At 39.8% G+C, this 13,415-nt stretch overlaps 2 protein-coding genes across 4 annotated transcripts in view; one reads left to right on the top strand and one right to left on the bottom strand.

The window, feature by feature from the left end:
* flrt1b (fibronectin leucine rich transmembrane protein 1b) overlaps nt 1-4,761 on the bottom strand; it is a 36,174-nt gene extending 31,413 nt beyond the window's left edge. The window contains exon 1 of the mRNA XM_040015968.1: nt 4,670-4,761. The gene's annotated coding sequence lies outside the window, so the exon portion shown is untranslated. The remainder of the gene's footprint in view (nt 1-4,669) is intronic.
* The window catches only part of macrod1 (mono-ADP ribosylhydrolase 1), a 143,525-nt gene that overhangs the window by 65,166 nt on the left and 64,944 nt on the right, over nt 1-13,415 (top strand). The window lies entirely within an intron of this gene.

The following is a 13,415-nucleotide window of genomic DNA, read 5'->3' as shown; positions in this document are numbered from 1 at the left end:
GTAGGACTTAGTCTGATTCATTTCGAAAGACTCTCATAGTCAGACTCATGGACACAATCAGAGGGACTGGGGCAGATTTCCCTAGCAGTTTATCTGCTTAAAAAATGTTATTTTAGAGTGTGTCTGCTCTAATCTACCACTGTGTCATACTGTATATTTGACCCACACAGTGCAACCCTGAAAAACTTCTTGATTTCCATAATACTATTATTATATGTTTTTAATGTCATCTCGTGAGACTGTGTACCCGAACACTGATGTTCTTAATCAATACACGAGTCCATCACAGCGAGCCATTGCTAACCAAACCTTGACACCCATCATGGCCACACAAACGCCAAAAAAACCCAATTTTACCCTCACATTAGTAAAAGTCTAATCATAACATAAGTACTACTAAATTAATTATTTGGAAAAGTGTAAGTTGTGTTTTTCTGCCTGTGAGAACAAAACCGTTTACAATCAAAATCTCTGTGCAGGAGGCGCTAACAGAAACCAATCAGGAAATGAGCAAACGAACGTGCCGTGAAACTATCAGTTGCTAGGGAACAATGAGTATTCCCTGACCGATTGCAAGTGGTTATTGGATGTTACTGGCTGTTGCTGTTGAATTGATTTCTAACCCATATTCATGTAGGCCAAAAGACCGGTCAGTGACCTCATGGTTACCACTGGTATTTTGTATTCCAGACCAGTTGTTAAATGATTGCAGGAGGTTGCTGATTGTCGCTAAAAGAAAGACCTATATGGTCCTGCATCGGAAACCTTGTGATTGCAGCATAATTTGTATTGAAGATGCCAACTTGTCTGCAAACAGTTGCCAAGTGGTTGTGAAAGTACAATGCAAACTGCAAATGGACGATATTTGCCTTCAAAGTAAATGTTTGGCATTTTGAAACACATTGATGTAATAAGGCACAACTTTTATTTTGAATGCAAAGTGTTTCAGTCGAATGTTTGCAGACCTGTCGGCGTCTTTAATGGAAACCATGAGCAGTTGCCAAGTTGCAATCTGATATGCAACCAAAGCAGCTATACCCGAGAACAACTATCAATCGCCCACAATCAGTCAACTTATTAGATGACACACATTTATCGTAGAAACCAGAGGTTGTCAGAGGATCACCGACTGGTCTCTAGGCTTGTGTGGCTGAATTTGTGTAGACCCCTGAAGGTATTTATCCATAATAGATATTATAGCGTCATCATAATCTAGCAACCATATATCAGCAGGCTTTAGCATTTATGCACTTGTAACACTTTATAAAACAGTTGATCATTCTAATTCAATTACATCTAATTTAGCAAATATTATTAAATACTTCATATGTCTAAATTGTCATGCTTACAGTGTCAGTATCACTTACATCATGTGATATGATAATTTATAAAGTCAAGTGTACTGTAATTATGGAGTGTAGCAGTCTCTAGTAATGGTCGTACTTATATATTCCTTCTGCTTGTGCTCTAAATGAGGCAGTGGGACGTGATGCCGGATAATTATTGCTTAGCTATTTAAGTAGTCTGGTACTATAATAATGCTAACATTTGACATTTTATGCAGTTTTATTTATTTTTCCACATATCGTATAAGCAAAATATTAGGATAAAGGAAAGTGTACAATATTGTAAGTCCACTTGTGGATAGACACGTTGTGTATGTTTGAAACATCCACATTTAACAATCCAGTTCTGTATATTCTTCCCCCTGTCTTAATACAACAGTGTAATGTTGACTGATTTATCATTCTCATTCTGTTTTATATTGTCATATAAAGGAGCTTGAACCTGACTTGAGAACCTGAAGTACAATTCAGTTCAGTTCAGTTCATCCTGCTATGTTTACAAAGATTACCCTTGGTTTTATTGATCTACATCAGGGTGTTTCTTATTGTGTTTTTTTTCCTCCCATTTTTGTTGAAAATGTTCTTAAATAGAGGGAACTTATTACAATCAGGTTACTATTTTTTTCTGTTTGTATTATGGCATTTGTAATAAGAAAAATTGAGTTATTCCTGCAGGAACTATTACTGTGTCTGTGGTAAATCACTGTAATTTATGGTGGATTTATCCCTCGTGGTATCTGTTTAACACCCCCGTTCAGGCAATTATTGTCTTAAGTAAAAGTAGGTTAAAGGATTAGCTGCATGTTCCCCTTCAAATATTAAAAAACCAAAAAAGTTGCAGCCACAAATGGCAAACAAAATGGCCCAGATTATACCAAAACAAATGATACACAATCATTTCAACTCAATGATATGTAGATTTAGCATGATTGATGAAATTGCTCTCTGCATAATAAAAATTGCATTAGCAGCTGCTTAATGCTTAATACTTAAAATCTGAATATTATCTATATTTACCAGTGCAATTTCTGCACCAATAATTGTTGGTTTGTTGTGCAATATTGTGGTCATTCTGCACTGGCTTAGCCAATCAATACTTAAATGCTCATCTCTGATTGTTTAGACCACAAAAAGCAAAACAAACCACTCTTCTTCTTCAGGCTTCCCTCAGTCTCATTGTACAGACTTTGCATTGCCTCCTGCGTGACACATTTGCATGTTGGTTATATTCAGAATGGGTTCCCTGTATGTTCATGCTAATAGCAGTGATGGCAAGCTCAGTAATTTTCTGAGAGCACTACTAAAGATGATATCAGCCTGTCAAGTCAGACAAAGCCTTGAGCCAGTATTATCTACTGTGCAATAATTTTAATCTAAAGGGGACCATAATTTATAAAAAATAACATTGTGCTGTATTACATAAGATTTGACACTAGTGAATGACACGAGAAACACGTGAGCAAAGTGTTTGCTGAGGTTATATATATATAAGAAGTTGGGAAGCTTTTCATAGACCTCTAGTATCGCCCCCTGCTGGCCATTAGAAAAAAAAAAATATTTAAGGCATTTCCACATTGGCCTCACTTTTCAGTAAGAGGCTACATCTCTTCAGTAGAGATTAAAATATAAAATATTGAATTTAGTAATTAAGCATTTATGGTATAAAATAGTGTAAAATGATAACAAATGGCTTTGTGCAAACTGGAAAAAGCCCAAATTTATGATTTACTTGCACAGTCTCACCAGAAGCAAGAAAGCAAAACTGGATCAACAGATGTTCTCTTAATTAATTCAAAGATCATTTTAGAATGATAAAATATAAATATTTTGCCAAGCATGCAATGCACTCTCTATGGTAAAGGCAAAAAAGAGCGTTCTCTGCATCATTTATCTTCGCCTGTTGTTAATGTTGCCTCACTGATTGCAGGCATTTGAATTTCTACTGTAAAGTTGTTGAGGAAGTACGCGGGCTGTTGCCAGCCGTTATAGTAACTGTAGCCGGAGGAGGATTTACGACAAAAAAATGTAAAGTACCCTTAAATACTTCTACCCTTCAGCTGGCCATTTCCCCAATGCATTACTGCTCATTTGCATAAAGTTGAACTCTGGTCAACTTCCTCCGTTTCCAAGTAGTCTGAGAAACCTCCTCTTGTCACGCTTCATCTTATCATTAATTTAAAGTTACCAGCTGCTTCATGTCATATCGCCACTGCAAGTGTGAACTATGGTAAGAATGCACAAGCAATTAGCAGTGTTGGGATCCTCACTTATAAATCTATGTTAACACTACATCAGTGCGTACAAATGCACATTTTGGAGTAAGGTGTTTGTTACACACAGGTGGGAACAAGACTTTGTGAAGCTTAAAAACACATTTCTAGTAAGTAAGGTTTGCCAAGAGGCCAAGGAAAGCCTATAAAGCAGCGTAAACACAGGTGCAAGAAAAGGAAACACAATAACACTATTTCTTTTAACCCAGTTTGCTTGCATTACTTGTTTAACTCAGTTTAGGTTATAGTCCACCTGTACTGATGCTCAGGGTGGAGCAGGACAAGTTAAAAAAAATAATTATTAACGATTACTTAATACAACAGTTGGAGTGTTTGTCATTAAAGGCAAATCCTCTTATGTTATTAATTACAAGATCAGATTGTTTTATGTTAAATTTTTCTTCCTCGGTTTAAAAAGTGATGGTAAAGAATCAAATCTGCATTTATCCTGCAACGTAGCTCAGGCTTTGTCCTCTTCTGACACAGGGACAGCAGCAAACTGATTGACATTCTCAAGTGGTCCAAATAAATGATGGCTAGAAATTAAATGACTGAAAGCGCTATAATGGTGTTTAGGACAAGTGGGTAGGAGAGAGAGAGAGGCAAGCGGGAGAGGGAGGAATACACAAACAGGTTGCACTGGGGCCTGGGGAATAGGAGGGAGAAGCAGGGAGAGCAGGGAGAAAGGAGAAAAAAAACTAAAATAAGATGGAAGGCCATTTAAAGGAAAGACACACACTGGCAAAGCTGGTTTAACACAGGGCTACAAAGTAAATGTTACCCTGTTTTCATCATTATCATCATTACCTCCGATTTCTAACACAGTCCCACAGAGAGAGAGAAACATTCACACACACTCATAAACGCGCAGGTGATTCAACACAGTGAGCTAAACACAAAACGAGAGCCCATTGCCTCTCCTTAGTCTCACTCTTACAGCCAAATTCTTTCACCACCACCTCCTCTCTCTGGCCAGGTTTTAAGGCATGTAGCTCCTGTCCTTCACTGATGCATCAATCAGGCCTCTTTCTCCCCCTTTCTCTGATTACTTACCTCCCAAGAAAGAAGAAGAACTACACTCCATCTTGTTGTTTTATGTTCCCGGCAAATTTAGCCCTGTGTCTCCCTTCTCCACCCTCAGGTCTCTTTCACTTTGTCTCTGTCTCTCTCACTCACTCACCTCCATCATCCCCTCCCTCCCTCACGCTCTCTCCCCCCTCCTCCCCGAGCCTTTCCTCTGTCCCCTGACACCTCGCACTCCCCTCCTCCACCCCATTCTCCACTCCCTCCCTGTCAACCCTCCCTCCTCCCGTCTCTTTCCTTCTGTATGTAGTTGTATAACTTATCACCCTGATCCCTTTCGCGCGCGATAATTGGTGTGTCTCTGCAGCAGATGCCAGCGCGCGTTATTTGGCGGCTAAGCATTAGCTCTTCCAATTAGTCATCTAATACCAGTAAGAAAAAGAAACTCTTGGCCTCTGCGCTTTCAGCACCACAGGAGCAGAGAATTGTGTGTGTGTGTGTGTGTGTGTGTTTGTGTTTGCTCATGCAACAACTGTGGCCAGCTCGTGCACACACAGTTACACTGTATCCACACACGACCGGGCAGAGGGTACATGTGGGTTTTAACAGATGGCGAAACACTTTCCCTCGAGTATCGACATTACTCTCTCTCTTTCGCCCTTACTCCTTCTAATTAACTAGGTTTCAGTAACAAACCTTTGGGCTTTGCCATCACCATGGTTACCCAAACACTGACTGTCTGGATTTGTATATGTGTGTATCTGTGACTGCTTGAAAGGGTGGTGTATGCGCATGCACGTCTTGGTGTTCAAACCCCTTTTCCTCCTGCACCCTTCTGCGTATGTGTTTGTGTGCCTGTGTGCTTCCACGTATGTGAGCGTGTGTGTGTGTGTGTCCACGTCTCTGCAACTGCGTGATTGTGCATGCACATGGGTATTTTGGTTGCTTTGATGCCTTTGTTCCCCCCACAAGGGAAAACAAAGGCATCAGACCAGAGGCTGGTTCAGACTCAAGCACCTATGTATCTACACAGAGAATAACAGGATTATATGGGATAACTGAAAATGTGTCTAAGATTTATACATTTATACATTTTTCATGTAAGACGATCTTAATAATTATATAATTCAATGAATAAAAATTACAAGTTGAGATATTTTTTTTTAAATGGTGAGATGAAATGAAAATCATTTTTGCATTTGTGACAGGAAGGTACAAGGTGAATTTGAATTTGAACTTGGCTCCCCTTCTTTGAAAGGCAAAAATAAAATGGAAATAGGATGTTGGAGTGCATATTTTACATCTTCAGCTACCTGGGCAGTCGGTACAGTGTAGCTCTCCATGCATTGCCCACGTGTCATATATTACCTACAAAATAGCAATTCTGTGATACTCGGTGTAGATAATTAATCACCATCCTTGTATACTTGAAAGAATAAGATAGCGCTTTCCCTGCACTGTGGTGTCACAGTGTGCGTATATGTATTATTATTATTATTATTAGTCAGTTGGAATAATGTGTCTGATTAATGTGTCTGATCTAACTTGCTCTCTAATTTGCTTTCCCCTGCTGTCCACCACGTCCCCCCTGTGAAGTTCTTATGCTTCACTATAACTTAGTTAACTTCCATTGACGTTAATCTCATTTTATTTTGAAAGGCACCACCTTAAGGAATTGGTAGTGGGATCCATTTTTAGCATGGTCTCTGTGTTTTTAATAAAAGTGTTCATATTGCCAGAGTACTGAAAACGTATCTCAAAATGAAGTGATATGTAATATCACTTCATCTTTTCCTGCGCGCTGTTCCAAATATTTTGCCAAGAACGTTAACAGATACAGGTAGGTCCACAGGTTTTTGGCCATATAATAAAAATAAAAAGATTAATTTTTACCCCAGTTACTTTCGAACCTCTGAAAAATCAGATATATGACAATGCCAGTGAGTGCAACACTTTTGTCACACTCCTTGCACTTCAGTCAGAAACTCATTGTATGATTTAAAAATGCACAGTGGTGGATTACAGAGAGAAAACTCAAGAAAAATATGCCACTGTCCACAAACCTAACTGAGCAGAGTATCCTGATCCACAGATGAACTCCCGACTGCAGCTGGTAGTCCTTGTTCTGCTCTGAAGCCTCCGTGAGCTTGAGCATTTTAACCACTTTTCCACCTGCCACAGGTTCTCATTAGAGTGTCCCTGCAGCTTGCAAAGGATCTCTGAGGCAGAACATGGGCTACTGTCACCAGCTGCAGTCAAAGACTGTCGATGGAGCTGAATGATATTGAAAACCTCCACATCAGTGATCTGACTAACGAGTCAGCCAGTCAGGAAAACACAAGGCAGGGAAGGCTGGGGCTAGCTAGGGGATTCTCCAATAGTGGACTGATCGTGGATGGAACCTTTTTCTTGGAGTCTTGATGCATTCAAGTTGATTCTGTTCATCTGGACGCTGGTTTGAGCGCGGAGTCAAGGAGGCCATTTACGTGAAAAGGGAAAGACCATCTCTGAATCGAGGAGGGGGCCTAAGGGTACATCTGTCACCATCTTACAATGCTGTGATTGCAGAAATTCCCCAACTCTCTGTGAATGGTACTCATGGCCATTGATCAGTGGGTTTTGGTCAGTAGTTGTTGATCAATGGTCATGCAAATTTGCATAATTAAGATTAAGGAACTGACCTCCCAGCCCATTGTTCCTTCAGTGGGCTGGTTTCAGTCATTATGCAAATGTACTGTTTATGAGATCGGGGAAACCTGCAGTCAGCTGAGACTGAAGAAGTCACTTGGATGAGTGACGAAACGTTTCTCCCACAAAACGCTACGTCCAGATGAACAGAATCAACTTTTGGAGACTTTTTCTTGGAGGTATTTAAATATGCTAAAATGAGTTGCCAGTTACACTCTGACTAGTCTGCCCCACTAAAGTCTCTATGTTGGGAAATTCTGCTTTGCAGCCGATACTGAAGCAGAGAAATATGCTATAACTTTGAAGGAAGGATAAGAAATCAGCCCCATATAAGTATTCAGTGTATTTTTCAGGTGGTGCAGTGAAGTAAAGGCTAATAAATAAACAAAACAAAACACTGCTATACTTTCAATATCTTTCAAATGAATTAGGTCATACAGAGTGTTGTCTGTTCATGTCTGAAGGCAGCAGTTTTTATACTGGTCATCAGCTTCCTCTGGGCTGCATCAGCCTGCCCCCACGATCTCTCTCCAAGAACTCTTTGTCTGCTTTTGTGTGTCTTTGTCATCTTGTAGCTTCACACACGAACAGTGACGGAAGAGGGAAGGGGAAAAAAAAGAAGTGCTTGAAAGAAAAATACACATCCAGCCTACTCTTTTCCCTGTACGGACATAACTCGCTGCTATCTGAAATGGTAGTGACTGCCATCTTATTAGTACTTTTTTTTTTTTTTTTTTTTAAATTTCTCAAACAGACATTATCATGTGGGAGTAAGACATTTCTGTCAGCTCTAATAGAGCAGCCGACACAAATCTCAGCAATCTAAAACATCAGGTTTTAGTGTCATTCCCTCAGAAAGAAAGAGGACTTAGTGCACACAAATAACAGCCGTAGGGTTCCAGAGGGTAATGGAGTAATTAAACACGTTGTCATCGTTGCATTGTTTCTCTCGACTGCCGGAATTTCATTATCACTCTCTGTGTTTACTGTGTCTTATTGTGATTAATGGAAATGTTTGGACATTACCTGACACTGATGTAGCCAAGGCATGTTGCAGGAGAGGAGGTGAATAATTTGCTTCCAAAAATCGTTAAGTTACAACTGGTCCCATTTGACATGCCTAAACACTCTAAATCTGTTTTTACAACTACTAATGCAGTCATTAGCGATGAAGTAGCAATGGGATTTGCACTTCTTTGATGACACTGGGTGTGTTTTGGATTCTATAGATTGACACATGGTGACACCTACCAGTTCAAACTTGTTTTTACTCGGTGGCTCAGCTGTTTAGCTTTCTGTCCTCCCAGAAAGCTAAACAGCTAAAGTTCTCTGGAGCTAAAGAGGTAAAGGATAAGAACAGAAAAACAATTTAAAAAGAATGCTTGCTATTGGCCAGATTAGTCCAGAATTATGTTGAATACAAAATTAAAATAGTTTTTTTTAAAAATCTGTGATGGAAGAGTTAAAAAAAATGTGGTCAACATGTCAGACCGGATACTTGTTTAAAACTCAGTTTCACAGTAATATGTATTCCACACTCATTCTGCAGTGCATGATTATTATTTGCTGTATCTGTCATCGTATCCACACTTGATGCAGACAAAGTAATATCTATAGTTAGGTGTAATAGGGTTTGGTTCCCGTAACTGTCAGTGTCAGTTTCCTAGCAACCAATTTACCCATTACTAAAGTCAGACAGTCAGAAAGACGATTTTTAAAGTCTGTAAAATCATCACGCTTTCATATCCTCAATTTATCAAATTACAATGTGTGAAACAAATCTCTCATAATGATGCTCATTTTGCCTTTTATTTGATAGCTGCAGATAGCCAACAGGAAATGTGGGAAAGACAGCAGGAAATGTGATGCAGTAAAAGGTACACCTGGTTGGGAGTTGACCTGGAACATTGTGCTGTTTTGCATTGCACTTTAAAGTTTTTGTTGACCCGCAGTGTTGTCGTCTCTTTGCTTTTGGCTACAGCTGGCAGATCTACAATGCAGCTGTGCTTTGGTGAAGATAGTACAGCATTTAGCTGCTATACAGTTAGGTAATTAACCATGGATTGGTTAGAGATTAAAACAAAGGTAACGTCAGTAAATATTGGTCTTGGATTCAAAAGGGTGGAAACGGACAAATTATAGGTGATTACTTTGCTCGGTAACTGCTCTGTGTCTTGCTAACAAGTTCACCAAATCAGCCTAAAACAAGTGCTGTAACAAGTTTCCACTGTGGGTAAACAAAATCAGTTATTCCAGCAAATCCTGATGTCACAGTCGGGCTCACCAGTTCACTTCAGCACCAGTAAAACACCGATAACTGTAGTTTTGGTCCAGCTCTCCCTGTCAGAGCTGCAGTCTGTCTCCTTCAGGCAGATTTGTTTTTCTTTAGAAAGGAAGCTTTTCACTACTCAGGAGTCCTGGCTTCATATGGCCCGGGGCATGTTAGTCGACACAGACGAGTACTAACAAGACCTAGTGTGTGATATAAGCCTTATGTACAGCCTGCAGCTAATCAGCACATGATGAACGGGTGACTTAATGGAGACGATTTATCTGTCGGAGGTTTTCCATCTGAACGAGCTTTATTCAGGTTCATCATTCGATCTATCAGCTCTTAGACAAGCTGTGCACCTGAGACAGTTTCACACTGTCACATTAAACTCTTTTTTTTTCCTAAGAAGACTTGATAGAGAGTAGAGAGAGTCACTTTGGGAGATCTTAGTGAGACATATACAGGGAAGTGTGCTGTGTTTAAAGGGTGAAATTAAGTGGTATTTACAATTAATGAGGCAATGGGGGATGGTGAAAACGGCGAAGACTAGAGAATCCTCGAGAAGGAAAGACATCTGTGGGATTTAGCTTCTCTTCCTCGCTCTCTTAAAAACCAGCTTGCTTCATGTACAGTCTCAGTGCGTACCCAGTTGGCACAATGCCTCCTGGCAAGGATTAGCTAAAATGAGAGCTGTCCCCTGTGTGTTCATACGTAACTTTGAAACTGTCCCTCGCAGAACGATTATGTGCTTATCAGATTATCCTAACATGTTCACAGCAACCAAAATAGGATGCATGAGCATAGGGGGAAAAAGAAGAAACTTGATTTGTATGAGTTTATGGTACGGTTTCCTGGAAGCGCTGCAGATGTCCTCAGGCTAACACTGCTGAGTCCACACGTTCATGGATATGCGGGTGAGAAAAACACTTGGGTATCACATATGTCAAAAGCAGCCACAGCCAGCATTATCACCCTGCCAGCAATTTACACTTACAAGCATGTGCAGTGACTTGATTCGAGTAGGGAATGATTTGGAGCATACTGGCCACTCATAGATACTAGTATTTATTCAGCATTTACCTTGCTGCAAAAAGAGCTCATTATATTCTTACTTTGTTTAAGTTACAGTCACCTCCTTGTTATCCAGGTTGGAAGTCGCTGTATGGTCTCCTTTTTCATAAGTGAAACACAAACTGAACCACATTACCTGTTTATTTTTTGTCACAGGGTAGCTTATTATTCTTTGGACTGTAGCCTCAGCGTGAGTTTATTTATTAGCTTCGCGGGCTGTGAAGTCACTCGTTCATATTGTGCTGTGCTTCTCAGCCCTCGCTGACGGGACTCCGAGCCTGCTGGTTCTCATTCTATCCGTCTAATCAGGGACCGAGTTACACCTGCGATGCCACGTGGATGCAATTAACTGACTGGCTTGGAAATAGTAGCACCACTGTAAGCCCTGAAAACGCAAACTGAGAGCCACTCGTGTGAAGAATTGCTGACACCAATAAACCTTTTTTTCCCCCAGAAGGACAAATATCAAAACACCTTTCCCCCCCCCTCTTATTTTTCTATCTTCACCTAAATGAAGATTCATTTAAATATAGAACTAGGAATTAAAATTAGAATTACTGTTGAACAAGTAGCTGAATGAATTAATTCAAACTGAAGCTTGATACTCACTGTGATGACTGTGAGGTTGTTCAGATCACCAATCATGAGGTGAAGCATAAACCGATCAAAGACTCTTGTTTGCACACAGAAGCCTGTTTATAATGTCAGCAAAGCACTTGTGCAACACGTTAGCAATGTAGCTAGTCATGCTTGTGTTATTTTGTAACGTTTTTGGTTGTAGTATCAACTTGGTGTTAGACTTATGCACAAACTGTAACTCATTTGTAGTTTTTGAAGTTTCCAGTGTTACTTTAAAGGGTATTTCTTCATTTCTTAATAGCATTGTCATTATTGTACTAATGAAAATGGATATTATATGAGCTCTGTCTTACTGTCACTTTGAATGAAGATGTGCTGTACACTTCAATGCACTGAAATATCCGGTTCTTCCATTTCCAAACTTGTGGAATGAAAACTGAACCAGTGGTCCACAAGCAGGAAATGGAGACAGTTTGCCTTTAAAGTAACAGTTGCACCTCTTGAAACAAACAGCATTTAGGCAGGGTTATTGAAGAAAAAGCTCTCCTGCATCAATATACACTCATCACCCTCTTTATTAGATACAAGTTGCTAGAACTGGCTTGAACCTTGTTTTTCCTTCAGACCTGCCTTCATTCGTCATTAGAGCAGGGCGATGTGACCAAAAATATTTATCACGATATACATTTGAAAATTTGCAATAACGATATAACTGACGATATTATTGGCACTAGACAAAATACTTTACAACTCCACAACTTTATTAGTGCAAAAAAACAACAACAATGTATTTTCACTTAAACAAGCAGCTGTTTTATGTGCATTAAAGTTATATAAAAATTTAACAGTGCAAATGCAAAATCCTTGCTGACAGTTTAACCAAAAAGCATTTCCAGTGGAAATTGGCCGACATATCCTCAGCATAACCATGTATAATATCCACAAAACTTAAAAAGAGGTTATACACACACAATACGGTAATATTCTGTTGAAGCACAGTACGTATCACTCTGCGAGGCGCCTGCCTACGATAGCCGTAATGCTCCGACAATCCATCAAGTGGTGCAGGGTTCGTAGCTTAGCAAAGTTGTACTAAAATATTTGACAGATTTTCGAGCGCCGTGTACGACATAAAATCGTTTCGAGGTCAGTAAACACAACCAGAATTCATACATAAGGCACACGGGATCATAAGGGGCACTGTCGATTTTCAGAAAAATCACAGGATTGATTTTAAGTGTGCCGTATTTTCCAAAAAACACAGTAATAACGACGGCCCGCTAGCATGCTCTACCAAAAATAGTGCTTTGTTGTGTATCTGACGGACGAAAGTTAAACCAGTTCCACACCACTGAAGCTGCAGCATTTTTACAAACCAATTCTGGTTCATCCGTTTCATTTAACAATCCGCTTTCGCCCTTCTCATTCTCCGTCGCCGCCATGCTTTTTCCGCCATGTGTGTATGAAAACAAAGGCACTGCGCATGCGTGTTTTACCCATATTCTATTGCGATATTTCATTTTCTTATCGTTGCTCAACATTATACCAGTATTACCGTGAACGGTATGATATGTTCCGGCCCTATTCGTCATGACATGGATCCAAAAAGATGCACAGCATTACACACTTGCTTCAGATTTGTTAGCTGCACATTCATGATACAAATCTCCCATTGTACCACAAATGAAAGCTCTATTGAATTGAGATCTGGTGATATGAGATTTGTGACATAGTGTGTTATCTTCTGGAAGTAGCCATCAGATGATGTGTGGTAAAGGAATGAACATGGTAAAAAGGGGCCCAAAACATGAAAATTCCCCTCACACCATTACAGTCCTACTACCAACCTGAACCGTTGATATAAGGCAGGATTGCTGGTGTGCTTTGATGATGTTTACACCAAATTCTGACCTTACCATATGAATGTTGGCGCAGAAATATTGACTCATCAGATCAGGCAACATTTTTTCAGTCTTCTCTTGGCCAGCTTTGGTGAGCCTGTGCAAACTGTGCCCTCAGTTTTCCTGTTCTTGGCACATCCCACTTTTCAGTTATTTATTTGTAAAAAATGTTTGGAATCATGTATGATTTTCATTCCACTGCTTACGTGTGCACCACTTTGTGTTGGTTTTTCACGTGGAATTCCAATAAAATTGATTCATGTTT

This window comes from Simochromis diagramma, unplaced genomic scaffold, assembly GCF_900408965.1.
Source record: "Simochromis diagramma unplaced genomic scaffold, fSimDia1.1 OVJJ01000685.1, whole genome shotgun sequence".
Taxonomy (NCBI): domain Eukaryota; kingdom Metazoa; phylum Chordata; class Actinopteri; order Cichliformes; family Cichlidae; genus Simochromis; species Simochromis diagramma.
Note: the sequence above shows the minus strand (reverse complement) of the source record. Positions and strands in the feature narration are given on the sequence as shown.